Raw genomic sequence first — 26,986 nt, forward strand, 5'->3', positions numbered from 1 at the left:
ATTAATTAAGTGGTAGTTCAAACATTATAGAGGAATATACTATATTAAACAAAAGGGGCCCAATCCTGCCATCACTGAAGCAATAGTAGAGTGCTGACGTAGTTAGGGCAGAATTCCTAACCTGTTAAGTGAAGATTATTTCTTTGTCATAGCCTTAGATGACATGTCTATTCTCTACATTGCCCCTGTCCTGCATTTCTATCTTTTCACACACCGTAGCAGCAATCTGAGATGACTTGGGAGAGCGCTGGTTTATCTATGCACAGAGCTGTGCTGCAGAATCAGTCTAGCCTTTTTGATTTATTTTTCAAAGCTCTTCTGCATGGTTTCTGTCTTGATTTTCTTGTCAACATGATTTAGTGCAAATCTCTGGGGATGCCTTGTGCATTATATGAAACTGGTGTTATTGTTGTCTGAGCAGATTCCAGCAAAGAGCTTCTGTTTGTAGAACTGTTTTATGTTACATGCATTAATAATGTCAAACTTCTGAAGGAAAATCTCCTGGAACAATCTAAAGCTGCCTTTGCAGAGCAATCTCTTCACTCTTCCCTGTAGTCTTAATTTTTCTCCATTTCTTGTTTCCCCTGATGAACTGTTTCAGGTTTGAGGCTTGGCTGATTAATAGCTTCAGTCAGTGTTCTAATTTGAGCCTGATTTGCTAGCAAGGTGCTGAGCACATTCCGTGAGTCAGTGGGAGTGGCTGGTATTCAGCACTTCTGCAAACCAGGACGCTTACTTCAGTGCTTCAGTATGGGCTCAGGAGCCTGATTTAGGCTCCTATTTTTACAGACCAGAGCCATGACATCCAAATGTATTAACTGATGTGTTCCTTGAATAATGACAGCTAGTATTTTTAACAAAGATGAAGTCGCTTAGCGGATTTTTAATGGATTTGTGTGTTCAGTGCCCTGAGCTTCTCTGAAGATCCTGTCCTGTCCCTTTTGTTCAGCACAGCTCTGGGCCAGAAGGAATTTCTTTCTTCTGTATATCAGCTTTGCTGAATATGTGCTTGGTCCTTCTGCTTGCCTGAAACCACCATGCCAGTGTAACTGGGACATGGTGAATGCCTCAAAATGTGGGCACAGTCAAAATGCATCGATTACTGTAATTCCAATTTCAGTACGTGAGTGTTCTCAGTGTGTTTCAGGCTGTAAAGGGTGAACAAGGAGGTAACAATCAGAGTTTCCGTGTTAAGCATTTCTCCAAAAGGTCCTGTGAATGTTTGGTCCTACTGAATTGTTCATTACATAAATGGACCCAATGAACATGTTGGATCCTGAAACTTAGCAAGCTTTTGCAGGTGGCGTCTGAAGTGAGCTGCAAAACAAGACAGCCTTTGATAGGTGTATGAATTTGTATAAGTGTATGAGGAATGGCTCACATAAATCCCTGTGCTGCCACAGTGATTTATTACATGTGCAAACCTCAGAACATCAGAATGGAACTGTACCTGTTCTGGCTAACAGCTGGACCTGGAATGAATTAATACAATGTCATAATTCACTAAAGGTTCATGTCACAGAACCAGAGAACAGAGTATGAGTTTTTTTATCACCCCAGCAGTGATGTGACAGTATATAAACAAGCGTATAGTATATACTGCTGTTCTATCCATTGTCCTGTGCATTAAGACATTATTTGTGTCATCATACTCAGATTTAACTAATAAATGCAGTCCAGCTGGTACTTGAGGGAGAGGTAATACTAATTCAGTCTTTAATAGGATGATTCTTTCAAAAATATATGAGTTTTTAAAATTATCTCTCCAGAGCTCTGCACAATGCACAAGTCAGTAAGTAAATGCAGCTACTTCCACCGGGCTTCAGCTTCTGACAGTGCATTTGGCCCTGTCACCCAGAGCTTCCCACTCCCCTGTCAAATGAGACCAAACCTGCACTGTGCCCCAGAAGCTGACACGCTTCTGTTCTGCCAATAACTAGGGAGACTGATGGGTCTCAGCCGGGGGAGTCTCTTTTCTAAGAATACCCTGTCCCACGTTTATATCTGGGCACTGCTCTCTGGAGCCATTTCAGTCAGTCTGAAAGCGATGTTGTCACACAGAGAGGGAGGCAGTACTCAAACTAATGAAAATATGACCCCCATGCAGCACTGTTCTCCGTTAGTTGCAATTTCAGAGCTGGCCTTCACTGGAGTGTATTTCAGTAGAGTGATTGCAGTCTGTCCTGGCTGAGAGGCAATGAATAATGTCTAACTTGAAAAGGAACAGCTTTTGCCTCTTACCCCAAAAACTGGAAAATGAAATACTGTTGGCTACTACAACTATTTGAATATGTTGAAGGGGCCAAAAAGCTAAAAACACACAGCTAATCACAAATGTTAGTAGGAAAAAAAATAGAAAACAAATATTACTTTCTGCCATTTCCCGTTTTTTAATAATATCCTATCATCTTCCCTATCTGATCAATGCACATGGCCAGATGTCTCAAAGCCTCTTTCTCAGGTAAGCATTAGGAAACCTGCACAAGGTGGATGAAACACACTCAGACTCTGGGACTGGGTAGCCTCATCCTTCTTCGCGTAGCCACTTGCAGAGACAGTGAAGTGTCCTAGGTTATGATGTACTGAGAATCTTATCTGTAATGTGTATTACTCATATGTGTTGCTGTGACTTATAGAGATCTTTCAGGCAGAAAAAAAGTGGAAACTCAAGTTGTGTGAAAACTTGCTTACTTGTTTGTTGCAGGTTAATTGTAATTTTGCTCCTTAAGAGGGCAGCCTGCCTTAGAAAGGTTTATGATTCCACCTCTCCTGAGACCCATGTGTGCACTAGACAAGATGAGGGACTGAACAGTGCTTTGTGTCCTCATCCCAGAGAAAATTGTGGAATCAATGGGAAATTACCCAGTGTTTTGCACTTGGTCTGATTAGACATGAGAAAGGACATGAGACATGAGATATTTCAGGAATATTTTCTTCTGTTTTGAAGGAGCTCACAGGCTGGTCAGCAGCACTTAATGGTCCCTGGAGTAAAGGCCATAGGACCAGTTGCTGTGTCCAGTTCCCATGTTTGCTCTGCAGACTGAGGCAGCTGGGTGGGATGGCAATGCCAGAGGGCTGGGTTGCACTGCTGGCGGTAGGGCAAGCACACTCAGCAGATGTGAAAATTCACCTTTTCCCCCATCCATATACACAGATAAACAATAAGTGAAAAAGGGGCATGGCCAGAGGAAAAAAACATGGTCAGGACAACTTGAAGACTGCTGATCTCCAGCCTTTTGGCCTAGGCTGATATATTCTATTGTTCTATATTTTCCTCATAAGGCTGCTGGCTTCTTGAGCAACTGCAGAACACGTGAGTCTAACTCTGGAGTAAAGGCCAGTTCTTAAGCATTAACACAAAAGTAAGCCTGAATCCTACTTGTCTTGTGAGCTATGACGTTCATATCACTGTGCATAATTCTGTGCAGAGCTCTGTGTTCTTGTACATATACCTCACATACAATTCGTAGACACTTGTAGGTGAAAAATGCAATCTGCAAAGTAACATTGCAGAACTCTGTGGGTTAACATAAGGAATGCTATCTTTCTTACTCTCTCCTTATTTCTTTATCAAATGCTGTTTGAAGCTCTCTCTAATATTCTCGTAGCCTGCTGGCAGTTTGAGAACTGCTAGGAAGCTGATGCTTTTATTACGATCTTTCCGGATACGATGTTCTTCATTTTTATTGCGTTATAAATCCTGGTCATAATGTCTTTGTCAAATTTGTTTTCTCTTGCTTCTAGGAGTAGGCACTATTTCTTCATTTACTCTTAGAGTTAGTTGTGAATGCATTATCAAACTCGGGGGCTGCTTTGTTCTCCTCCATTCTGTGCCCCTTTCAAAGCTTTCGCTGTGACTTGGGCAGTTCATTTACTTCTCAGTCCCCATTAATCATTGCCATGGGGGCCTCATTTTGCAGCCGATCCTCTGGGCCACTCGTGGCTGCTGCGCAAATGTGGCAGACACGCACTCACGAGTCGCTGGTTGTACTTCACATAGTGACCAGACCACACACAGACACAACCTCCAAAGGCTCAGAAGTGAAAGGCGCCCATTAATTTAAGACAGAGCAGCTTTTTACAGGCAGAGAGAGGGACCACTGACTTTTGTTTTTGCACAGAAACTTATTACATGGTGATTTATTTTAAAGGGAGATCAGGTCAGATGTCTGTTGATAACATATCCTGAGGAATCTATTTTAAGATGTATCCAGCTTGAGGTTAACCTCATCAGTTTAATAGGAGTTTCACAAGACAGGGGTTTGGTCTGTTGTTCTTTAAACAAAATATGCTTCACAGAGGTGATATAAATCTATTTGCACATTCCAGGATGTGTATAAATAATGTGTAGCTGCTTTGAGCTGTTCAGTTGGTTCCAACATCCAAGTTGCTTAATTGTATGGTTCTTCTAGGTTTGTAATTCTCTGGCTGCTGCAGCAAAGATACAACAGCAACAAAATACAGATAAATATGCTGATGTAGTGATAAAGTAAATATTTTTTCACACAGCATGTAATTAAGGAGTAGAACTTACTGTTGATGAGTATCATTGAGGCGAAGAGTTTAGCAAGATACAAAGTGACACTGGATTTTTATAGGCCACTCCTATAATTACTCTACCTAATTACAATAAAGAAAAAACCACAGAAATTACGAAAAGTTCTGGGTTTCATGGTGAAGCCTGAAGTTTGTGATGGTTTTAGGATGTCAGCTAGTAAAGACATTAAAGCCTGAAGTTTCTGCTAGACTCCTCCATGTGGAGTGGTGGCTTGCCTAAAATCTGAGCCCTCATGTTTTTCCAGTACTGACTACTTATCCTGTTAACACATCCCAGTTATTTTTTATTTTCATATGCTCATAATCCTATTTCAGGATTCCTAAAAGCTAAAGCAATGAATTGCAGTGGATTAGTTTGTGTAAAAATATTAAAATTAACATTTTATGTGGCATGTCTCAAATGTGATTTTGCTATATAATAATAACTTGACTTTCCTTTCTCTTTCCTTGTAGTAGTAACCCAGATTGATGTGTGTGTAAGACGACGTTGTGTTTCAGGAATATACACAGCTTTACAAACGTTTAGAAATCCTAGAAAAATAAATTCACAGAACTGTGAAGCATAAAATGAATAAGGAGCTAGCAATAAAGTCTTTCCCAATCTTCAGTGCATGCTTTATATGCCCCATTGGGGCTCCTGAGGAAGCGCAATTCAGTGTTGCCAAACACTTTATTTTGGAGGGGCCTTTCTCAGTGTGCTCTGTATCCATCCATGTTCTGAGGGTGGAGGAAACCCAGGTGCCAGTATCATGTGCATAAACCCATCAGGGCCTTGGTCAGCATGTAGCTCGTGTAGTGTTTTGGGCCAGAGCTGTTCCTAGCTTGGTGCTAGGGGTTTGGAAAACCTTTAGACTCCCCCTCCTTTCCTGCTTCTAGTCTGAGCTTTGAGACTCCTGGCAGCAAAACCAGCTCAGTGTACAAACCTGCTGCTGTGACTCAAAGGTATGACAAAACATTTCAAGCATAATGATTAAGTGTGTTGCTAGCATCAGGTTTCAACATGTTAACAAATGTTACTCCATCAAAAATGCTGGCATCAATGGCAGGAATTGTACCTGGAGGCTGAAAGCTGCTCTACACAGTAGCCACCAGATCACCATTCCTTTTGCCAAGGTGATCCTTTTGCATCACATTTTCCTCTATGAACCTTTGAAGGTTAATCTCATGAAACACAATGTAACAGGGTTTGTGTCATTGACAATAGTGCTTTTAAAACATCTTTCTCTAGACCATTACCATCTAGTCTAGTAATTTCTATTTACATGAAAAAAGCATTCAAATTAACATCTGACATTTTCTGCAAACCATATACAATAAGACCTCTTTCTGATTCTGCTGCAGTAGTCTCTATTGCACTGTTGTCCTCCTGCCAAAGGCTGTATTTGCCTAGTCAGTGAAGGCATGGGTTACCCTGTTGATGCACCCAACTCATGAAGGGATGTTTGTCTTTTTGGTTTTTTGGTTTTTTTTTAGCACTAGGAAACTAGTGATAGTCTTTCTCTGCTATATGCAGTTAATTTTCCGTAGCTACCAAGCACCTTTTACAGATTCAAGCTGCAATGAAATAACAAAGCAATGGATTAAAATTTCCAAGACCATATTCATTACAATCTGTTTATCATAACAGTTAACATTCAGGAAAATTAAATGCTCAGTGGAAGGCAGAGCAATTTCTGTACTCTGTGTAGCTTCAAGTGTCACTAGAAGATGATGTTCATAAAGTGCAGTGATTTTCATAAAATGTGTTGTGTGGCATGGAAACAAGAATATACATACATACATGCTTATGCAGCTTTTCAAACACAAATGTACCTGGCAGGCTTATATTTGTCCTTATCTTGGACTGTGACTGCGACTATCAAAATTGCTAGTGAATGTGTCCTTATATCAACCACAGTAAAGTTCTTGTTGAAGAAAAGGCAGAGTAAATTCCTTGTACACAGCACGATAAAAAGGGCCCAAGGCAATGTTCTTAAAATGGTTGCCACATCCAGTAAAGCTGGAGTGGTATTGATGCCATATCCAAATACATTTATTAAGTCAAGCTGTATGACTGATGGTTTTAATGCTTTTTACATTTACATGTATTCCCTTAGTTAATATGCAGAGGACAAAAAAACCTGTCCCCAAGGTTCTGGGTAAAATGGAAATCAGACTGACTGGGCACAGGAGATCATTGTAGTCCAGCATCTCAGTCAGTACCACCAGGCTTTGCAGAGCAGTCTCCAAAGTTGTCATCCTCTCGTCACTTCTGGAGTGTGTGCACACTAAGTGATATTCAGTCACTTTTCCTTTGTCCATCCCATCAGAGTCAGTTAAGGAGGATGCCCGATAAATAAGTAAGCTGCTTATTTGTTAGGAATAGTGTCAAAACAGTCTGAGCACAAAGACAATATTCCAAACATACCTCTGAAATAACCTAGTAGTAGCAATCTCTGTCACTATTTAACCCAATGAGGTTTCACATTTATAATCCTTAGGGGGAAGCTCTATATCTCCCTCCTTCAGCTGCATCATATTACCCGTTTTAAATGTTTATTGATTTATTTGTCATAGAGATGGCTTCAATTGATAAATATTCTCAGACAAAGGCTTTTATATAGAAGGGTTTCCTAAAATACTGTGCAATCTCAAAGAAAAGCACTAGTTTGGAACTAATGGAAGTGCTGGGATTGCATAATAAAGCTGTGATTATTTTAATGGCTTGGAGATAATGAAGGAAGTTTTCAGGATAATTCATAGGTATGAAAGGACAGGTTTCTCTTCTGTAATATAAAAAAAAGTCTTCATTTGTGTTAAGAGAAATTATTACACTTGGCAGTCAGTGTCCTGTGGTGAACCATTTGATGCACATGACCTCAGACTAGGAGTCAGAACAGTGGGATTTCTGTCCCATATCCATGGTTTGATGCTAGACTGTGTGCCAGTCATTTAATTTTCTGAGTTGCAGAAATAATGAGCTTTGCTTTCCATCTGAAACTGCTTTGAAAGCTACAGAGGAAAGTTGTCTCTCAGCTTTGTCATTAAGGGTATCCCAAATTAAATAGCAGAAGCATTTCTACATGCTTATAAGGTATATGTCATAAAGAGGGAGCTCTTTGATCCTTTGTGTTTACAATATAAAGCGCTGATGCTCCCAGAGTGGAGCAGTTAATTCAGTAAACAAATAACAGCGAAAGCCCGGTGACTCAAGGTATGTCTTTCAGTAACTCTCTGCAATTTGTATATGTTTATTTCAAACAAATGCTAGCACAATGACTGGATATTATCTAAACATCTCAGAACATTAGAGATTTCCATATACACAGCTTGCTTCTCACTCATCAGTGTTAAGCCTCAGACAGAGACAGACAATGTAGCAGAACACAGATGGGAGGACTCAAGAGTTTTGTTTGACTAGTTGTGATAGCTTAAAATAGTACTGTCTCTAGTTTTCCTTTTTGCTCCTTAATTGGAATACAACATCCCATCAAAGGGACGACAGAGCAGGACTTGTGCTCTGTCCTAGGACTTTAATACTAGTATCTTTGCTTGAGCCACTTGGTAGAGCAGCTGTTGGGAAGCCAGTCTAAGGTTTGTGGACAGCACTTAATTTACCTCAGTGAGATGGTGGCTACTTAGGAGACTAGAAAATCCTGATTTTTGGAGTGTGGATTACACTAATAGTTTTGGGAACTGAAAGAGAAAGGAGGTGAGTCAACAAGGCATTACACTTAAATCTGCCATAAAGAAAACAAATGCCTAGAATTAAAGTGGGTATTGAAAGCAGGCTACCCTGACAGGCTGGCACTCAGCAGGAGTTATTAATAACATTCCCAGCTTCAAGCAGATTGGTCAAAGGACAAACACTTGGAGTTACTACATTACTCTCTCCCTAGCATTATACAGGTTTCATGTTAAATGTCCACCCATTAGGAGAAGAAGCTGCCCTGATGGGAAATGGAGTATTTTGGGAGTGTGGGGATGGAGAAATGCCCTGCAGCTCTAAACAAGTCCCCTAGAGGATGCTTTAAGTTGGGCTTTTGAGTGAAGCTTTCCAGGTTAGTTTAGCTTAAATTTTAAGGTGGGGAGGGGGAGTACTCACACCATATTACTTTATTATTTGATGAAAAAGAAATTTGGAAAAAAAAATCTGTCTGTGCAATAGCTGGACTATGAAAATTAGTCCAGTGCCTTCAGAGCCTTTAATGGAAAGCAAGATTATGATGATGGCTATTATTATTTAAAAATGTGACTGTTAAGTTTGCCACTGTTTATTATGATTCTTTATGCAAGATAGATCTGAACTTAGATCTAATATTCTGTATAAGCTCAAATCTCTGTGATGGAGGAGAGATGAAGGAATCTGATTTTTCTAATGCTATTTTTTCTCACCTTGAGCTTTGTTTCTAGTTTTGTTTCTGTTTCTTTATTTCTGTTTAATGTTGCTATGCTCAGTTCCTTCACACTGAAAATGTTTTAGGCTTGCTGGGGATGGATAAAAATTCCTTTGTGGTTGACAGAAAGCAAATTAAATCCCAGCAGAGAATAAGTGCTTTTTACTTTCCCAAATTGCTTTCACGACATCAGTTTTACAAGTGAAAATACTGAGAAATAAACGTGGCTGCTAGTGGTGCTGAGTAAGAATCCACAGGTCAGAGATTTGGTGATGGGCCTTGGTCTCAAGTATTACAACCTTAGGTTCTCTTGCTTTATTAATTTCCAAATATGTTTATAGTCAGCACATCTCTCAGGTTGTTTCTTTATGTATCTTTTGGTTAAAAATATGTATAAAGAAATGCAAAGGAGGCAGAAGTCCTAAAAGAAATATCAGAACTTCTGATCTGTTCTGTTCCATTTGCATTTAACATTAAAAATTAGGCTACAGAAGCTGGATTGGTATTTCATGTAAAGCAATCAGCCTTAAATAGTTCTGAATGAAGGAAAAAATCCGGCATCACCTGCACTTTTGTTCTTTCATTTTTGTCCATGTAAACAGTTAAATCTGTCCGTAAACCTACATTTTTTCAGCAATTTCACTTTTAAAATCTGCCCCCAGGAACACAGCTCACCTTCTCCTACAGGCTTTTAAAGTTGTTTTATTTTTCCACTGTCCTTTTCCAGGGTGGATGAGGCAAGAATGGGCACAAGAGATCTCTCAGTTGTTCCATGAGTGGAAGAGAAGAAGTTATCCTGAGCCACAGACTATTTCTGCTCTTTTCAGGTAAGAATAATATAAAATCTTGGAAAGGAGAATCACAGGAAAGGCAGGCAGTCTGAGGAGGACATTTTTACAGCTAGTCATGGACATAGAATAGTTTTATTGATTGCTTAGCGTTTTCCTCAGTATTTACTTTTGAGATCTGTCACACTTCATGCATTGTGCCAGCTTAAGTTTCAAGCTAAAGGTATTTTGCTACCTGTAAAAGCAGATGGGAAAAGTCTCCCTGCTGATGAACCTTCTTGTTCCCTAGGTCAGATCTGATGCCTCATTAGGATGGGATGTCCTATGAATTCTGATAAGAGATGAGAACATGTCAGTGAGAGAAAAAATATGTTTAGAATTGCTCAAACCAAAACCTGAAATTCACTTGGACTCTGTTCATACCCCTCTAATGTTACTATTTGCTCATAAACATTCTAGTCTGTTGTAAGAACGACTCTTAACAACAGAAAGTTAAAGTAGCCATTATAATGCATTTATGGAAGGCACTTCAGGTTCATAAATTTTTACTATTTGTATGGAAAACCTTATCGTAAGTGTTATCTATATTTTATCAGGGAATACAACATTACCTGTTAAAATGATGAGCTGTGTTTAACTAACAAAGATGGCTTTATGTTCTCTGTGTGTACATATATGTGTGTATATATTAATAGATATGAATGACCCTGCATAGCCTTCCAAAGAATTGGTTGTTGAATTGTTTTGATGATTAATTAGGCCAGGCAGAAACATATGCCCACACACCCTGTCACAAGTGCACAGCAAGACACTCCCTTTGAGGCAGCACGGCTTCCTTGCACATATGATCTGTAACAGACTCAGACAAATAAAAACTTTATTGACTTTCTGCATTAAGGACAGGGAACATGTCTGCGGACACTGGTATGTGTGGCAGCCCCTTCTTGAACTGAAGAGGCTGGAAATATGGCGAATGTGATAGAGCAGAGAAGTGTTTTGTACAGGGCTGCGTGCAGCAGTGGCAAAGCTGGAAAGAGAGCCAGGTGTCTGAACGATTAGGTCTGTACATTGTCCTCCATATCACCCACTCTACCAGACAGAGAGAAGGAATAGGCTGTGATGGTGGAAGACAGAGAAGGAAAAGTTAAACTTTATCTCTGCTCAGAAGAAAACTGTCTTGGTTTCCAGAGTCTGCTTGTTCACCTGACATGGTTCCCAGCAAGAGAAGTGTTAAACCAGTATTCAGAGCCCTCATTCCTCCTGGGATCCGGACTATAACAACAGATGCCAAGGTTATCTTTGTCCCCTCTCTGCAGCGAGGCTCTAGAGCAAGCACAAACAGAATGCTGCTTTCTTCCCTTTTTGTTATCAATACCAACAAGAACCATAGTTCTTTACAGTGATTTTATTTGTATCATGAAGAATAAAGGTAGTGAGACTCTAGACACTTTAAAATGGTTTTAAAGTAACTCAAGAGTCTTTTGAGGACAAATAGAGGCTGCTCATTGAACAAGTGCAAATCTTTTTTTTTCTAAAGGATATCCAGAAGACAATGCTGCTTGACCCCTCCCCTATGAGCTGGGAGCCTGCAGCATTTTCGACAGACAAGATTGAAAACTGTGACACAAAATCCTTGATGTGTTCAAGATCACCTCATAGAGGAACCTTTCCACAGTGTAGTTTCTCTGCATCCTTTTTTTGTCTGTGCAAAGGTGGTATAAATCACTATGATCCTGTTTTAATAATTTGTAGTGATTCTGATGCAAAAGCAAGTCAGTGCTGCCTAGTGGATACATTATGAAATCAGGACTAAGAAAGCCTGGGATCTCTTCTCTGCTCTGCCACTGGCTTGCAGGGTAACCACGATCATATTGCCACTCTCTGCCTCAGTTTCTCCATACGCAATTTGTTCACTTTGCGTTTTCTCACTATGGATGTGAATGGTGGTCTGTGATGTATATAAGGTTGATTCTGGCTATTTTTTTTCTCTTTTTTTCCTCTGTATTTTAGCCCTCATCCTCAATAGCTTTGTACTTCATGCCATCATTTCCACTCTGCACTTTTCATACAAGACTAAATGGGAGAGAACTCCTTCCTTGATAGTAGCCCATGTGCACCAGCCAAGATACAATGTCAACAGAAAAAGCAGGGCACTGAAGATCCAGGCCATTCATCCTGACAACAGAAAAAATTGTGTCTCACTTTTGCCCTACTATTTACTCAAGCAGAAACCAAAACAATAGAGATGGGAAAAGATCTGAAAGAGCTGTCACTGAAGAAGTGCACCATGCCAATAATTTGAAGGATTAAGGACCCCAAGCTGTATGTACTGACACAATAGCTGGGGCCATCCTGTTCACTGGGTTCATGGATTAGAGGGATGTTTCATATGATTCTGTTTTTCTTTTCAACTCTGGTTGAACAAACATAGTCTGTGTGCTTCCAAATCCCTTGTTAGCAAGGCAGAAAGTCAATACAATTTCCCTTTCACTACACTCTATGATTTTGCCGTTGGAAAATGTTGCAGTTGGTCTGTCTGGATGCCTTCACAGAATCAGCATCACTCTCTGTCTGGTTTAAATTGTGTGATGGTGAATGGTGGGAGCCCAGAAGAGGGGCCTGGAATCAGGATACCTGCATTGAGGCTGTGACACCGAGAGGCTGACCGGAGCTACACCACTTGATTTGCTTGTCTTATGAAATGAGGTGGTTCACTCTCAAAGCATGTTTTTGCTGAGACTATGGCTATGGGAACAGCAGGGTTTGGGATCAGTAGTGTCACAGATTTTATTTTTAAAACATCTTTGTTTTACAAATGAAAAAAAGATGGTGTTGCTTTAGTGCTGTGAAAAGGCTATCTGGCACTGAGCCAAGCAGGGATTTTTCTTCCTCTCACACCACTGCCAGTGTGCTGCTGGCAAGCTCTGTCCCATTCAGCTCCCGTGCCACCTCACACAGGAGATCCCCATTCCAGCACTAAATGGCAGCAGTGGGCCTGTTTGTGCAAAGAGCCAATGTGTGCCTCCTCTGACGTATTCTAGTGGGAAAGTTTTGGAAATTTCTTGGTCAATGTGATAAGCTCTTGCCAACATGAAAGATGATCACAGAAGTTCTATAAAATTCAGTAAGTTAGGAGTATTTGGGCCTATATGTTTATTACATATGAACATTTGTCATTATTGTTTGTGGAACACAGAAAAATTTCAAGGGAGGTATCACAGCTCCTGGAATCAGCATGCAGACTCAAATGCTAGTTGTCTCATGAAGGGTCAATTTTTAAAAAACTTACTGTTCAAAGTGTCAGTGGAAAGGAGGGGGGAAGGCTAATGTGTGGTGTAGCCAATGTCTTCCTAGTAAGAAGGATTCTGGTATATTTTTGAGTGCTTTTTGTCTCTCTTGACCCATAATCCGTTTATCTCTGTCTTCTCATATCAGTTATTTAGGCATTACATTTATCTTATTTCAGTGAGGGTGTTTAGATTAGCATTAACATTCCAAAGCACCTGGGTAATGTCCCAGGGTTGCAAGTGTGGTGCAGCCTTTGTATTTGCACACAGGACAAACCCTTTAAAGAGGGATGCCTATCAGTTGATGTTACTCTGAAGGCTATTAGACAGTTGTTCTTACAGGCCTGTACCCCAAGTATTGGCAGTGTTAGCTTCCTCCTTGTGTTTGTCCTTGAGAGACACCGTTCAAGAGAAAAATGGATCTCAGTCTTGCTCTCTGGGGCAGTTTGCTGAAGATGCAGTCACTGTGGAGAATATTCATTCATTCACCCTGAGCTGCCTCTGCACTGGATTCTAAAACCGGTAACTTTGTGATGAAAGATTTGCTCCCTCTGGTAACATAGCTCCTTGTGAGAATGGCTGAGCTCAGTTCCTAATGAAACAATAGGCCCTGCTACATACTTGTGTTCATGCTCTCATGTTCATGTGTCATCTCAGACTGATTGTTATGTTACTAGCTTGGCTGCCAGTAACATAACAGTCCATTACATGCCCTTTTAAATACAGCAGGGGCACAAGCAGGAAGGCAGGCTTCCTGCTTTTGAGCAAAGCAGGAAGATGGGCATTTCAAGAGACAAATGTTTGCTATTTACAAAACGCTTAGCAGATGGGCATCTGTAAAGTCACCTGCTGACACCAGTAAGGTACAAAGCCCTTGCCCCTTACAGAGGAAATGTGGCCTCTCACAGATAGGCTGAGTATGGTTTGATGGGTTTTTTTATCTATATGAACTAAATGGTGCAGGGTTAATTTTGAGCACTTTTTGAAAGATATCTGCTCTTATTTAGGAGGATGTTTAGAAAAGCTGAACAGGTTTAGAAAACTGGGTCATATATGTAGGTATGCTTTCACGTAAAATCATAGTTTCTCCACGGTTTGACTTGCAGTTGTGGGTGGGACTAGTTTGGTGGCCATGTCGATGCTCAGCTTCTATCATAACAGACCTGACTCCTCTGTTGCAAGCAGAAAATATCTTCATTCCCTGTGATCCCATCAACTCATTTGTAGTGCTGCACAGGGTCCATAAGTATCTGTATAATCTTTCTAAGGACACCAGGAGTGGTACTTTAACAGGGCAGATAAAAATATGGTCCAGGACTTCCTGCACTGAGAGGTGGTAATGTGGTAGAAGGTACAGCCAGTTTTGCTTTGTGCTGCTGGTGGATCTGCCTGATAGATGAATGTATCTTACTAAGCACCTGCCTGCCTTCCCAACACAAGAGCCTGGAACAGAACAGCTGTTCTAGATTGGCAGATTCACATTCCTGGGACCAGGGACAAACCAGGGAGTCCTAAATCTACTTAAAGGTTCTTGAGCTAGTCCTTAGAAGCACTGTTCCAAGAGCAGAGACAGGCAAACAACCCTTGCAGATCCTGAACAGGTCAGGAGAGATCAAGGCTACAATGATTTACTGGCTGTCTTCTTACATTGATCCTGGTCTCTGCCTCATGTATGGAGATATATGTGTGCACTTGCACACATTTTGCACTTCAGTAAGTCTCTAAATTGAAAATGAGCATTTCTGCTATTAGGTCACAGAATCACAGAATGGTTGGGGTTGGAAAGGACCTCTGGAGATCATCTAGTCCAACCCACCTGCTAAAGCAGGTTCACCTAGAGTAGATTGCACAGGAATGTGTCCAGGTGGGTTTTGAATGTCTCCAGAGAGGAGATTCCACACCCTCTCTGGGCAGCCTGTTCCAGTGCTGGAACAAGTCAGCCCCAGTCCTTCTTTTTGAGTTGTTCTCACAGACTGCTCTTCTTACAATGCAGGGAGTATTGGTTTTTTGTTTGTTTGTTTATTAGGGGTGGTAGTATCAGCGAATAAAATCTCAGCCTTTTTTTTTTTTTTCTTGATGATATTCAGCCTGGGTAATAGGTTTTGTGTCTAAGTGTTTTCAATGGTTTTGGCAGGATGCCACAAGTTTTATCGCCCTTCTCTCTGCCGGATGAGAGAGAAATGGACAGGTGTGGCAAGAGCACCTGCCACACCATTTATTTTCTGCCCAAGCTGGATTTCAGATTTGAGATTTCCCGGCTGTCCATTCTGCTCTGAAATGATGGTCACGTTCCTCTCTCCTGGGGGATGCAAGAAGCAGAGGGCTGTTCGGGATCATTGCTGCAAACTTCCGGTCCCCATCTGGAAGGCAGCTAGCCTGCCTTTGTATCTATTCATCTCTGAAATGAAGGAGGTTTTTCCAGCTGCCCTTGAGACGTTAGTGTGCTTTTAGAGAGATCAAAGTTCGGTGCTAAACTTCCTTTGTGTCTTCTGGCAATTGGAGCCAAAATATGCTTGATATTTTCTCAAACTAATTGACAGATTGAGGTCTAATTTGTTTCTTTGGCAATCAGTTGTTTGGGGATATTCTTGACCTGAGGGTAGTACTCAAGTAAAGACAAATAACTTAGATTACTATGGTTGTCGGTCTGTTAAAGACAACAAGAACTTTAAAGGTGAAAAAGAAAGAAAACAGAATTATAACCTCTGAAGAAGAAGAAAAAAAAAACACCATGAGCTGTCATAATAGCCTGAGAAGGATGAAATTCCCTCTATGTCCCCCGTGTTTCCTCCTTACACAAAGGCAGCACAGTCTGGCCTTGTGTAGGTTGGTACCTTTATGTGTTCTGTACATATGCTTTGGTGTATGGACTAGCCTTCCTCCACTTTTGCAGGACACCTGGGCTGATCCAGTAGTGCCCTAAGCATTAATGAAACCTAAATGGCAATATTAATTGCGTGCAATGCAGGGTGAATGAGACAGGGATTTCTCAGGGATTTTCCCTCTTCTCTATTTCATCTTTTTTTTTTTTTCTTTCCCCCAGATGAAGCATTTGGTGATTTACCAGTCAGAGTCGTCTCTTCCTTCATCTCTTCCTCCTTATTTTTCTACGATTTGTATTGTGTACGATCAATACAACGATGGCTGCATTGAAAACCCCTTCGTTTATCGCTTGCTAAGCCGCGTACCATATTACCCATCCGATGACCGGCTTTCCCAGTCCTCAATCCTCAGCAAATTTCGTCACCCCAGGAGCCCACAGCCACCGCTCCACGCAACAGGTCGGGCAGGGGCTGCCGCAGCCCCGCTCCCGAGCGGCCGCCGCGCCGCTCGCTCCTTCCTCAGGCTTGGCTTCGGTTTGTTCTCCCCGAGCGGGAAGCGCAGGCCCCTATTTTCGCCTTTTCTCCGCCGCGCTGGTGACAAGGGCTCGCTTCGAGCCGGCGCCGAGCGGGCGGTTCCGCGGGGCGGGCGGGGGCGGGGCGCGGTGCCGCGCCTGCCGGGGAGCGCGGCGGCGCGGCCGGGGAGCGGGGCTGCGGCGGCCCGTGGTGGCGGGCACGGAGGCTGCCGCTGCCTGTGCGAGGTAAGCTCGTCCGCGCCTTTAACTTTTCGGAGCAGCCGGGGCTTTCACTGCTGTGGCAGCTGCTCATTCCCCCCCCTTCTGCAATGAAAATCGCCTTGGCTCCATTTTATTCTTGAGAGTATTTGTACCCATAAGGACTAGGTGTTCTTTAAAGGGCCATTATGCTGTGGGATGTCAGCGCCTTTCTCTCTCTTTTTTCTAATATCTGGACGCGTGGCTGTTGTTACACCACAGTTTTTGCAAGCTTTTATTCAAGCCTTGTTATTTGCAGGTAAAATCGATTGCAGATGCAGAGGAGTAGATTTGGGAATGAGTTTCTCGTGCTTGTAAATAGAAATGCTCTTTTTCTGTCAGTGGGAAGGGGGAGCAGAATACAACATTGCTTTTAAAATGAGAGGGAATGCACACGGGCATTTTCTGTGTGCCTTTGGACTCAGCGAACTGAGTGAATCTGGTGTGGGGAGTCAGTCTCTCCTTGTCCCGAGAGAGCTAAGCCCAGGATGTATGCATTACGGTTATTCATTCATCGGCGGCTGCAGATAATGCAATTACCAAGTCAGCGGCGCATGGATGCTGCCCTGCGTGTGACATCCTGAGAATACTGTACTTTAGGAACCCAGCACTTGCTGTAGTTTGGATAAAACAGAAGCTGGGAATGGAAGGGTATGAAACTGTTGCGTGGAGAAGAGGTTGCTGGTTAGTCACACTGTGTTGTTCCTGAGGATTTGTGGTTTATGTGCTTCTGTGCAGAGGTGTAAATATCTTTTGCAATCCGTTAATAAGATATTCAGGAGTGAAAAATAATTGGCAGCAACTTCAGGTATCCCCAGTGCCTGACAAATGGTAGATGGTTTAGGTGCCTGAGAATTCACAGTAGTTTTAATTAAATCCTGTTGTAGAAAGGGCTTCATTTGGGTCTCAGTGTTTTATTTACAGAACAGATTCTGCAGCCCTGTTGTGACTACATATCTCCTAAGGTGTCCTGGAAAAAAAGGGGAAAAAAAAATCAGCAGCATGATTACCATGGACACAACTATCCCTTATTTATTTATTAGGCTATTAGGGTAATGAAGAAAAGCCATGCCTGCTCTGCTGTACAGATCTCATTTCAGCAAAACTGCCTGTGCTCCTGCTGTTACCCATGTTTGATTTTTAACCAGTAAGTGCCCTGTGCTCATGCAAGTGCTATGGTTGCTATACCTCCACATATGGGTATTCATTGTTGCCCCCAAATGAAGGGTATCAGAGTGGAGCCCAGATGACTGTTAGTGGGATTCATTCTAAACCATATGTACTCTTCACTGTTTTACCCAAAGATCAGCATTTCCTTACTCGTAGTTTCTGCTTCTTTATTGTGCCTGGTACTGCTGTTACTGCTGCTCCTCTGGGGCATTCGTACCTTAGAATTTTGTTTCTATGGATTATGCTACTGAAAGATGTTCTCTCTTGTGTTTATTGCTACCACATAATAAAAAGAAACAGTATCTGTCCCAAGCAGCTTCTCTACTAGAAGGTAGGGGAAGGCAAGGGGAGGTTTAGCTTGCTCAAGGTTACTGGCAGGGTTAGGGTCTCTTGACTTCTAAAGGCTGGACCACCTTGGTTTTGCTGTATGTATACACATACAGAAAATTATACATATGTCACATTAGTGTCCCTAATGACTCCCGTTTATTTTATGTTCCTTTTTTTATTTGTTCAGTAAGTATACTATCTTTAAATAGGAGTAATTACCTTTAAAGATAATCCTGTTCTATAAAGTGGATATTGTTTGATGATACCATTAAAAGATATAAGTAGTGATATTTAGGCAGTCAGAACACAGCAAGTGTGCCTTTTTTTAAATACATCACATTTTTTGTAAACATAAACAGAAATGCACACACCTAAGCTTGTGCCTTGGCTGTCTACAAGAAGAAAGAAACAGTGCCTAATAAATTTCACATGCCCAGAAGGCTAACCTGAAAGTCAGAAAGGTAAGAATTGTGTGCTGCATGTGAATATTATTGCAGCTTCCTTTTTTTTCAATATATAAGCAATTCAGAAAGTACAAATGTAAGGATCCTCCAAAGGAAGGTCATGTGATAAACAGGTCTGTTCCTGTGTTTTCTGTTTGTAGGGGAGGGAAAATATTTGGAGTGGGGGCAAAAAGGTGAGCTTAGAGTAGCTTCGAAGCACTCTGCAAATGTTGAATTACAAGTTTGCTCTTTTTGCAAAGGTTGAATCTGGGGAAAAGACAGGAATGTTAAACCTTTGTGCAAATTACATGTCCTATTTTTAGGCATCAGATCTGTGTTGCGTACTTGGGCATATGCATGTGTGTGCATACACTCTGGTCACTAGTAAGAGATGGCAGCAGATGTGGGTCATGGAATTTATTTATTATGATGTTGTTACTCTGTACAATGTGCTAGTTAACCAATGAAACTACTGCTGAATGCTTTGTCTCGATATCCCGCAGCTGAGAGCTACACTGGTTGATTATCTGTTCCTCTATGTTTCTTTGGTGCTTTTGTCAGTTTTCTGGTCCTTAACTTCACTAAATGCCTCTTTGGTCTCTTATAGAACAGGGCAGTTGGAGATACCAAAGCAGTGCTGTTGACCTTTTTGTTTGTTTTCAGCGAAGACTATAATATATATGTCCCAAGATGGATGAACAATTGTTGTTTTCTCTCTTTGCTGAGTCCTTTGCAATGAGCCAGAGGGGTTCTGTTAGTCTGATTCCGAAGTCTTCAGTCCCTTCCATAATCCCATTAGCTTCTGTGTAGCTATATATGCGAACGAGCTTTACGGAATTAGGTTGTACAATGTGTGGTGTTTGTGGTGTAAGTGTTAAGACAGGGTCGTCACTTTCATTGCTTAGCATAATTTGTATCAGAGCACAGGCTACCTATAGCATTATGGAAACTGCCAGTGCATTTAAAAGTGGGCAAGAAGTTTTCAACAGGAAAGCCTTTTTTTTTTTTTTTTCTGTGTGAGATTTTTTGCTTTGGATTTATTCAGCGTTGGGAAATGCACTGGCAGCATGGATAATGTTCAGTGTTCTTTGAAAATTGTTTTTAAATCAGGCCTTTGAAGTTCTCAGTCATGGGTGGGTTGTTTTATTCTTTGCTCTTATTGTTTGAAAGAATATGCTCAGGCTTTTACTTGCTGCTCAAGAAGTAGGAGCCTGACAAAAAGCCTGGGTTTTCATCCATGCTGGGTACCCAGATGCTTCCATTCACTTCTTCCTTTTCCCTGGGTGACTGCACTTAGTCTGTAGATCTAAATAAGGATTTATAAACCTGACCTTCAACTTCAGTATGATTTCAGCCTCTGTTCCTGTGACCTTTCTACATGCCACAACATAAGCAGGTTTGGGACTGACTCGGTATCTGTATCAGTTAGAGGAGAGGGTTTGGGAAGTGATGATGTTGTGTCTTCACACTCAGCTAAGACAGTGCTGATCCAAGCATGGCGGTAAAGGCAAACGTGCTACTGGAGGTATCTTTCAAAGAAGGTGTCATGCTGGTGCCATGAACGCTTGGGTTCTTCAGCACTCTGCAGTTCTTTTTGTGTGAAAATTGATCCATGCCAATCTGCAGCTCGAATAGTGATCGTTGTCCACTCTGTAATAACTCTGCTAACTAGATATAGTTATGCCTCGTTCTCCTTGTTGTGTGTGGTTGCTGAGTGTTGCTAAAACAGACACTACATGCCATTCCAGAGAGAAACACTATTTAAATACTAGAAGGAATACCTTTATGTATGCCCTTATCATGGTCTCACTAAGGTATCGTGAAGCATGATAAAGTAATTTTTGGATTCCTGCATCATAGATGCTGTTCGTTGGAACGTGTTTAGAAAATACAAATAGTATTAGATGAGAACAATTAGGTAGAAAAACTGGTTTGTGATGTGCTTCTTAAATCAGACACTTCATATCTGAATCTGGGTGTGTGAATGCCTGGATGTCAGTCAGTATTTTATTCTCCCTGTACTTTTACACCTGTCTAGCATGTACAATGTAAACCTGGGTGTTTGAGTTTCCTACCCATTCACAGTAAGAGATGATCTTCATTGATTTTGAGGCAAGTCTGTTCCATATTCTGTGTGAAGTCTCTCTAGCAGCAGAATTATAGTGTAACACTAAATCTGTTTCTTATCTACAGATGCCAGCATAGGCAGGCAACTCTGCCATCACTTTATAGCTGAAGGAAATGAGATGTGGAGAGGTAAAGCAATTTCTACAAGAAATTATCTTTTATATCCATAGCCAATGTTATAACAGTTTATTGATGTTTGCCTCTTCATAAACAATAAAAACTTTGAAGTGAGTGGCCTTATCTTAGAAAGCAAACTGTTGCTAAAATTATTCTTTGTTAGGAAGACTTCTGAAATAATTCCACTTCCTCTTATCCTGAGAACCAAGAGAAGATTATTCAGTACTGTAACAGCTGGGGGTTTTCAATGCCTCCATCAACATGGGAAAACAGGAAGCAGCAGCATGCATGAAAACGTAGTTTGCCTACAGGTTTGATTTATAGCTATTCTGGTCTTTCAAAGAATCAATTATTTACATAATATGAATGAAATACACCCCTAGATCAGAAGGCTATTCTGGTTTTGAATAAACACTGCAACACTCATTCATGTAAGGAGCAAAAGTTATATTTTTCCTAGAGCAGAATGAACATAATTAGGATGACGATGGTTGTGTGGAAGGGGAGGCTGATAACTGAATATGAGTCAGTTTTTCTTTGTTTCTATGTCTGTATTGATCCTAGCATTTGAAGGTCAAAAGTAGCAGTGGTTCAGTTATTATTATGAGTTTTGTGAGTTTTAGCCCACTTTCCAGTGCCTGCAGCGTTGCCGTTACAAGAGACACCAGTGGTGCCCTTGCACAAAGGCCAAGCCCGATGGTCCTCACAGTCAGATGTCTTTTATAATCATAGGCAGGCTTCTTCCGAGTCCAGCAGGGCCAGTTAGTCACGTGAGGCCCTAAGAGAGAAAGGCCTGATTTAGGGTCTGTGCACTTGAATGTTGCCCAGCTACGTCAATAGCAGCAATGACATGTAAGGTAGTGTTAGCCCTCGCTTAGCTCAAGCCCACAGTTTAGAAGAACTAAGAAAAAGGAACAAGCCCTATGTTGAAACATAATCTTATTTGATATTATAATGTGGAATTATAGCTGTCATCTCAAAAATATTCAGAGAGTTTATATAGCATTTATGGTAGATAATGATATATTCACAAAACTCTCAGTGAATTTAAAGATATTTATCCATTTATCATTGGTGTTATTTAACCAAGGGATAGTACTAGATTGTACTAGGACTGTTTCCTACTCTCCATGTTCTTTGTTGTGGTGTGCTCTGTGGGAGCTCTCTAAATACTGTGGAAAACTATTTTCAAGCAGTTGTTCAAATAAGACACATCTTCGCAGTGGTGGTGCTTGTAACTCCCTTTTATTCGCTAATATTGTAGAATTTAGTGGAATATAGTGTTTGGTTTACAAATGGTTACTTTTCTGAAAACTTGGGTGAAATTTATTTGCACATGAAGTAGCTCTCATCCTCAGGAAAGCCATTTTTGTGTTTTGAGGATAAGCCAGTCACAAAATGTAAGCTGTACTGAGAAAGTAGCCACTCATGCAGCACTGATCCCCCTGCCGGAGCAGGAACACCCAGATGAGGTTACACAGGAAGGCGTCCAGGCGGGTTTTGAATGTCTCCAGAGTAGGAGACTCCACAACCTCCCTGGGCAGCCTGTTCCAGTGCTCTGTCACCCTCACTGAGAAGAAGTTTCTTCTCAAAATTAAGTGGAACCTCTTGTGTTCCAGTTTGAACCCATTACCCCTTGTCCTGTCACTGGTTGTCACCAAGAAGAGCCTGGCTCCACCCTCCTGACACTCACCCTTTATAGATTTGTAAACATTAATGAGGTCACCCCTCAGGATCTTTCGAGGTCCCTTCCAATCCCTAACATTCTGTGATTCTGTGAAGTGTGGTTGGCAGTCTTTTGCTTAGCTCTGAGTTGAGATTTGTATGGACATGATAGGAGGCAGCTGAGCCTTCTATCATGGTATAATAATCACTCATTCAGTTGGTGGGGGGGAAAAGTCAGGAAGAGTAGTGTGATCTGTTGGTGTCTACATTGTGCCTTGGAGGATGACCCAGGACCTAGATAGTGAGTAACACACTGGCACTTGGGGTCTGGCATCATTCTGTCCATAGCAAAGAGTCTGGATTGAGTGTGAGTTCAGGTTGCGTAAAAATGCTGCAAGTCCTTGCATCAGGTAATGTGAGACTGTGGGATATTTTCAAATGATTCCCACCTCATCTTGCCCACCCAAAATTATCACTGCAAGGGTAGATGGTGTGACTGGAGGCTGTATTGTGTAGGGTCTTCTCACAGTGCTCACTGTGTCTAAGCTTTTCTCTGGGAATACTAGCAGGGTTACTGAACACCCTTCCTGAGGCACCTTCTAGGAAGTAAGTGGATTCAGTGCACCAAACAACTATGAGAATACAACTTCTGTCTCCTGAAGCCTTGGAGAAGATCTCTCTCTTAATTACAGAGTCCCCTCCATCATGTAGTATCATAGAATCATTTTGGTTGGAAGAGACCCTCGAGATTATTGAGTCCAACCACTAACCTAACTCTGGCACATTTCGCCAGGTTTTCCTGGCAGGGATCTGGCAGCTCTGGCTTCTCAGTCCTGCAGCAAGGACTGTGCCTGCCATGATGGAGGGTGACACTGTCACTGCTGACATGATGAGATTGAAAATGTTGGTGGGACCTCTTTAGAGATTGCTGTGTGAGATACTACATGTAGTATTCTATCATCTTAGAGTTACCAGTCAAGTCTTGTGTCACAAAGAAAATTATGATGAATGATGGCTTAGCACCCTGTACTAGTATAAAGTGTCTCAAGAAGAAATCCTCTCAGAAAACTGTTGGGCACAAGTCTGCAAAATTGGGAAAGAATATATCACATACACAAATGTGTTGGGTGGCAGTTAAAAGCTATATATGCCTGAGAGTTACAGCTTCAGGAAAAAATGATTGGGTATCACAGTTTCTCCTGATGTAGTGTGACATTTGAAGGGCTAGAAACAGCACTCTTATAACACATTTTAATAGATGAGTAGATATTTAGTTTTGTTTCTTCTCTTGAAAGGTCTGACTGTGCTGTCAGTACAGCTAGGCTGAAAGCTCTTAGGCTGATTAAATATTAAAAGAACCCACTAAATATTTTACATCTTTTTATTTTTTTAATCTTTTTGTCTATTCATACTTTTCTTCTTCTAAGAGTTTACAACAACAGAGGAAAAACTAATCACAATAAATGCTAAGAACTTACATGGCTTCCTATAAAAGATTTTAAAAGAACAAAGATTGTGTAAATATTTGTTTCCTTGTTCTATCTTTGCTTCAGTTTCTTCTTTCTCTCTCTACAGTACCTCTCTGAATCTGTTTTGGTGGATAAGTAACCAAAAATATTTTCTTTTTTGAGATTTGTTGTACATCTATAGGCGCAGCAAATTTGTGCTTCTGTTATGCAAGGTGTTATATGAATGTGGAACAAATGCAAATCTGAGTGGCAGAAAGTTTGCTTTCTAGAAGGTGAGATGTACCAAGCAAGGATAGCATGGTGCTCTAAGATTGGGGTAAACACAGAGTCATGGAGAATAGCTGGTGTCCTACCTCACCATATTATTAAGTATCATCTCTTAGCATATCTGTGAGGAATCTTTACAGCCAACTATGCAAATGTACCAAAAAACATAGGATCAGAGACCCCAAACCTGAAAAGCACATTTCTTCAGACGCTTAGATATGAATTTAGCGTCTTGAGCATGTCAACAAAATACTTGTACAGTCTTTGCTTGCTATTCTACCATCTAGATGTTTTAAAAACCTGTACAAATTGTGTTGTGGTTCTCCTGAAAGTGGTGCTTCATTACACATATGGCAGTGCTATAATGCAAACAATGTATTATTGTTCTTGACCTTTTTTTTTTTATTATTTCCCCAGCAGGTTCTGTTTTATTGCTTGGATTGAAACAGTACTGGCACCAACTAAGATCAAAGTCCTCATAACAACAGGCCTTGGACAAATACACCAGGGCTAAGTAAGGGAGACTACTGGGAGTGGGAGGACTAGGAGGTGGACGGAGAGGCAATGGGGTGTGGGGTGTAGTGCTGTTGACATGGCCTCATGTGTGAGGAGCAAGATGGGGCCTGGTGAGCTGCCACCTTTTCCTTTCCTTGGCTTTGTAGCTTGGCTTTGATCTGTGATGTGGCACCATTGCACAGTTTGCATATTTGCCTCAGATAGGTGTGAGGCAAAGCTAGCAATAGAAAACTCTCAGACTTTCTAACCTTTCTTTCATAGAAGTCTGCATAGTTTTGTGAGACTTCCTCTGTGAAGACTTTAATATATAATACACTGCTCATCCAACCATGAGATATGTTGTCCATAGAAAAAATTCCTGAAAGTACTTAAAAAGAAAAGAAACTTAACATCTTCACAGAGAGATGACTATCTTACTGCCTGTAAGACTGACACTCATGACAGAACAGATCTTCAAGCCTGGGTGTGCTTATTAACAGTAAGTTTTTAATAACAGTGTTCTTAAAATATATATAATTTATCATTTCAGTTTGCTAGGTGGTCTCTGGAACACTGTTCTAAAAATCAGTATCACAGCTTTAATAACAAGGCTGTGCTTGTTTTCTTAAAAATTATTTATACTTAGAAAAATGAAACAAAGCACACATAGACTGCTTCCGAGTACGATTCCTGGGTCACTGCGCGCCATTGTGTAACAAATGGATACGAATGGAGCAAATGACTGGCCATCAGGCTTTCTGCTTATGACGCTGAATGGGTGATTATTAGACTTAAATCATGTTGCTCATGTTTTATTTCTAATCAGCTGAGAAATATGATGTGTATTATCTTTACATGATGGTTGTGATCTTTTATAAAAATAGTCTGTATCTTGGTGCTAAAACCAAACAATAAGAACTGTAAGAGAAAGGGCTTACCAAGCAATTTAGGTGAAGATTCTTGGGTTAGAAGCCATGGAGGGACAGAAGGGAATCCTGTTATTTCGTTTTGAAGGGTGGAAAGTGAGATAGACTTAGCAGTCAGATGTTCCACATAAAATCATTTTGTTCAGTGCAGGAAATGAATGAGGCAGAGGTGTTCCTTCTTCCTGCAGCTGGCTTTAACTTGTGGCACTCCTGCCAGTAAGTCTTTTTCCTCAATCTACGTGTTTTTTATGGCTGTTTCGGTGGATTTTTGATTCAAAAGAACCCACGTCTCTTGTTTTGCAATCAGGTTTCTGGCAGGCACCTGAACTTCTCCCCTTGTCTCCTCTTATATCCCGCCTTGGATAAGGGGTTATAGTATTAATGTCCTAATGTGTGCATTCGTAAAGTTGGGAGATGGCCTCTGGAGAATCACCTGCTATGTTGTGAGGCCTTATTAAAGAGAAGACAACAACCCTTTGCCATCTCCCAGCCTTCACTTTTGTTCTTTCTTGCTGTCTTGCTTTGTTTTTACTAGAACAAACAAGCTATGAGCACACTGAAGACCATAGTGTTAGGCATGTGCTCATTGTGTTGACCCAAACAAATGTTCTGCTGCTGATACTGCACTCACTAGAGCTCAGACACAGTGTGAGCTGTGGTATTTTGTGACTCATGCTTCATCAGACTATAACTGTTAGCTGTGTTCCAGTCCTTGCCAGTGCAAGGGACCCAGGATCTGATCCAAACTTATTGGAGTTGATGGAAACAACGTCATTGGCTTCAGTTAGCTAGATTCATCCAGAAAGGTTTTGGGCTGAGTTGTCAGGACAGGATGTTAAATAATTTCTCCCCTTTGGTTTTTAAATTTAAATAAGTTGGCCTGGAATTAATAGAGTGTGAGAGAGAACATGGAAGTACTGCATTGGTATCGTAGTTCGTTGTTACTTTTGAGCAACACGTTAAGTTCAGTGGATGGAATGGCCCTTTACTGCTGTACCGCAGTTGGCATGATTCACAGGAGATGCCAAACGCTCCTGAACATGATGCTGTTTGCCCTGTGGTTCTCCCAACAACTGTGAATTCCCTGCTGTGAAGACATGATGTTGGCAACTTGCAGAGGCCAGCCTGCAGGGAAGGTCCAGTCACGAGCGGTTCAGTGTTTCCTGGTGGTGTAGGGCTTGTACATGTTCCTCAAAGGGAATTGACAGAGAAGCTCTGGAGAGGGTCACAGATATTACCAGCTCACAGTCCAGTAGGGGAAGACAATGTAGGCATCTCTACCTCTCCCTCCCAAAGCAGAGCTGCTGGAAATTTCCCCAATCTTAACATGTGTTTACATGAACATTTTAATTTACTTTTTGGTGTTCACTGGAACTG

General features: G+C 41.3%; 1 protein-coding gene across 1 annotated transcript in view; it reads left to right on the top strand.

The window, feature by feature from the left end:
• Positions 1-16,525: 16,525 nt before the first annotated feature.
• Positions 16,526-26,986, top strand: part of SORBS1 (sorbin and SH3 domain containing 1) — a 171,193-nt gene continuing 160,732 nt past the window's right edge. The window contains exon 1 of the mRNA XM_071811855.1: positions 16,526-16,588. The gene's annotated coding sequence lies outside the window, so the exon portion shown is untranslated. The remainder of the gene's footprint in view (positions 16,589-26,986) is intronic.

Source organism: Patagioenas fasciata, chromosome 8, assembly GCF_037038585.1.
Source record: "Patagioenas fasciata isolate bPatFas1 chromosome 8, bPatFas1.hap1, whole genome shotgun sequence".
Lineage (NCBI taxonomy): Eukaryota > Metazoa > Chordata > Aves > Columbiformes > Columbidae > Patagioenas > Patagioenas fasciata.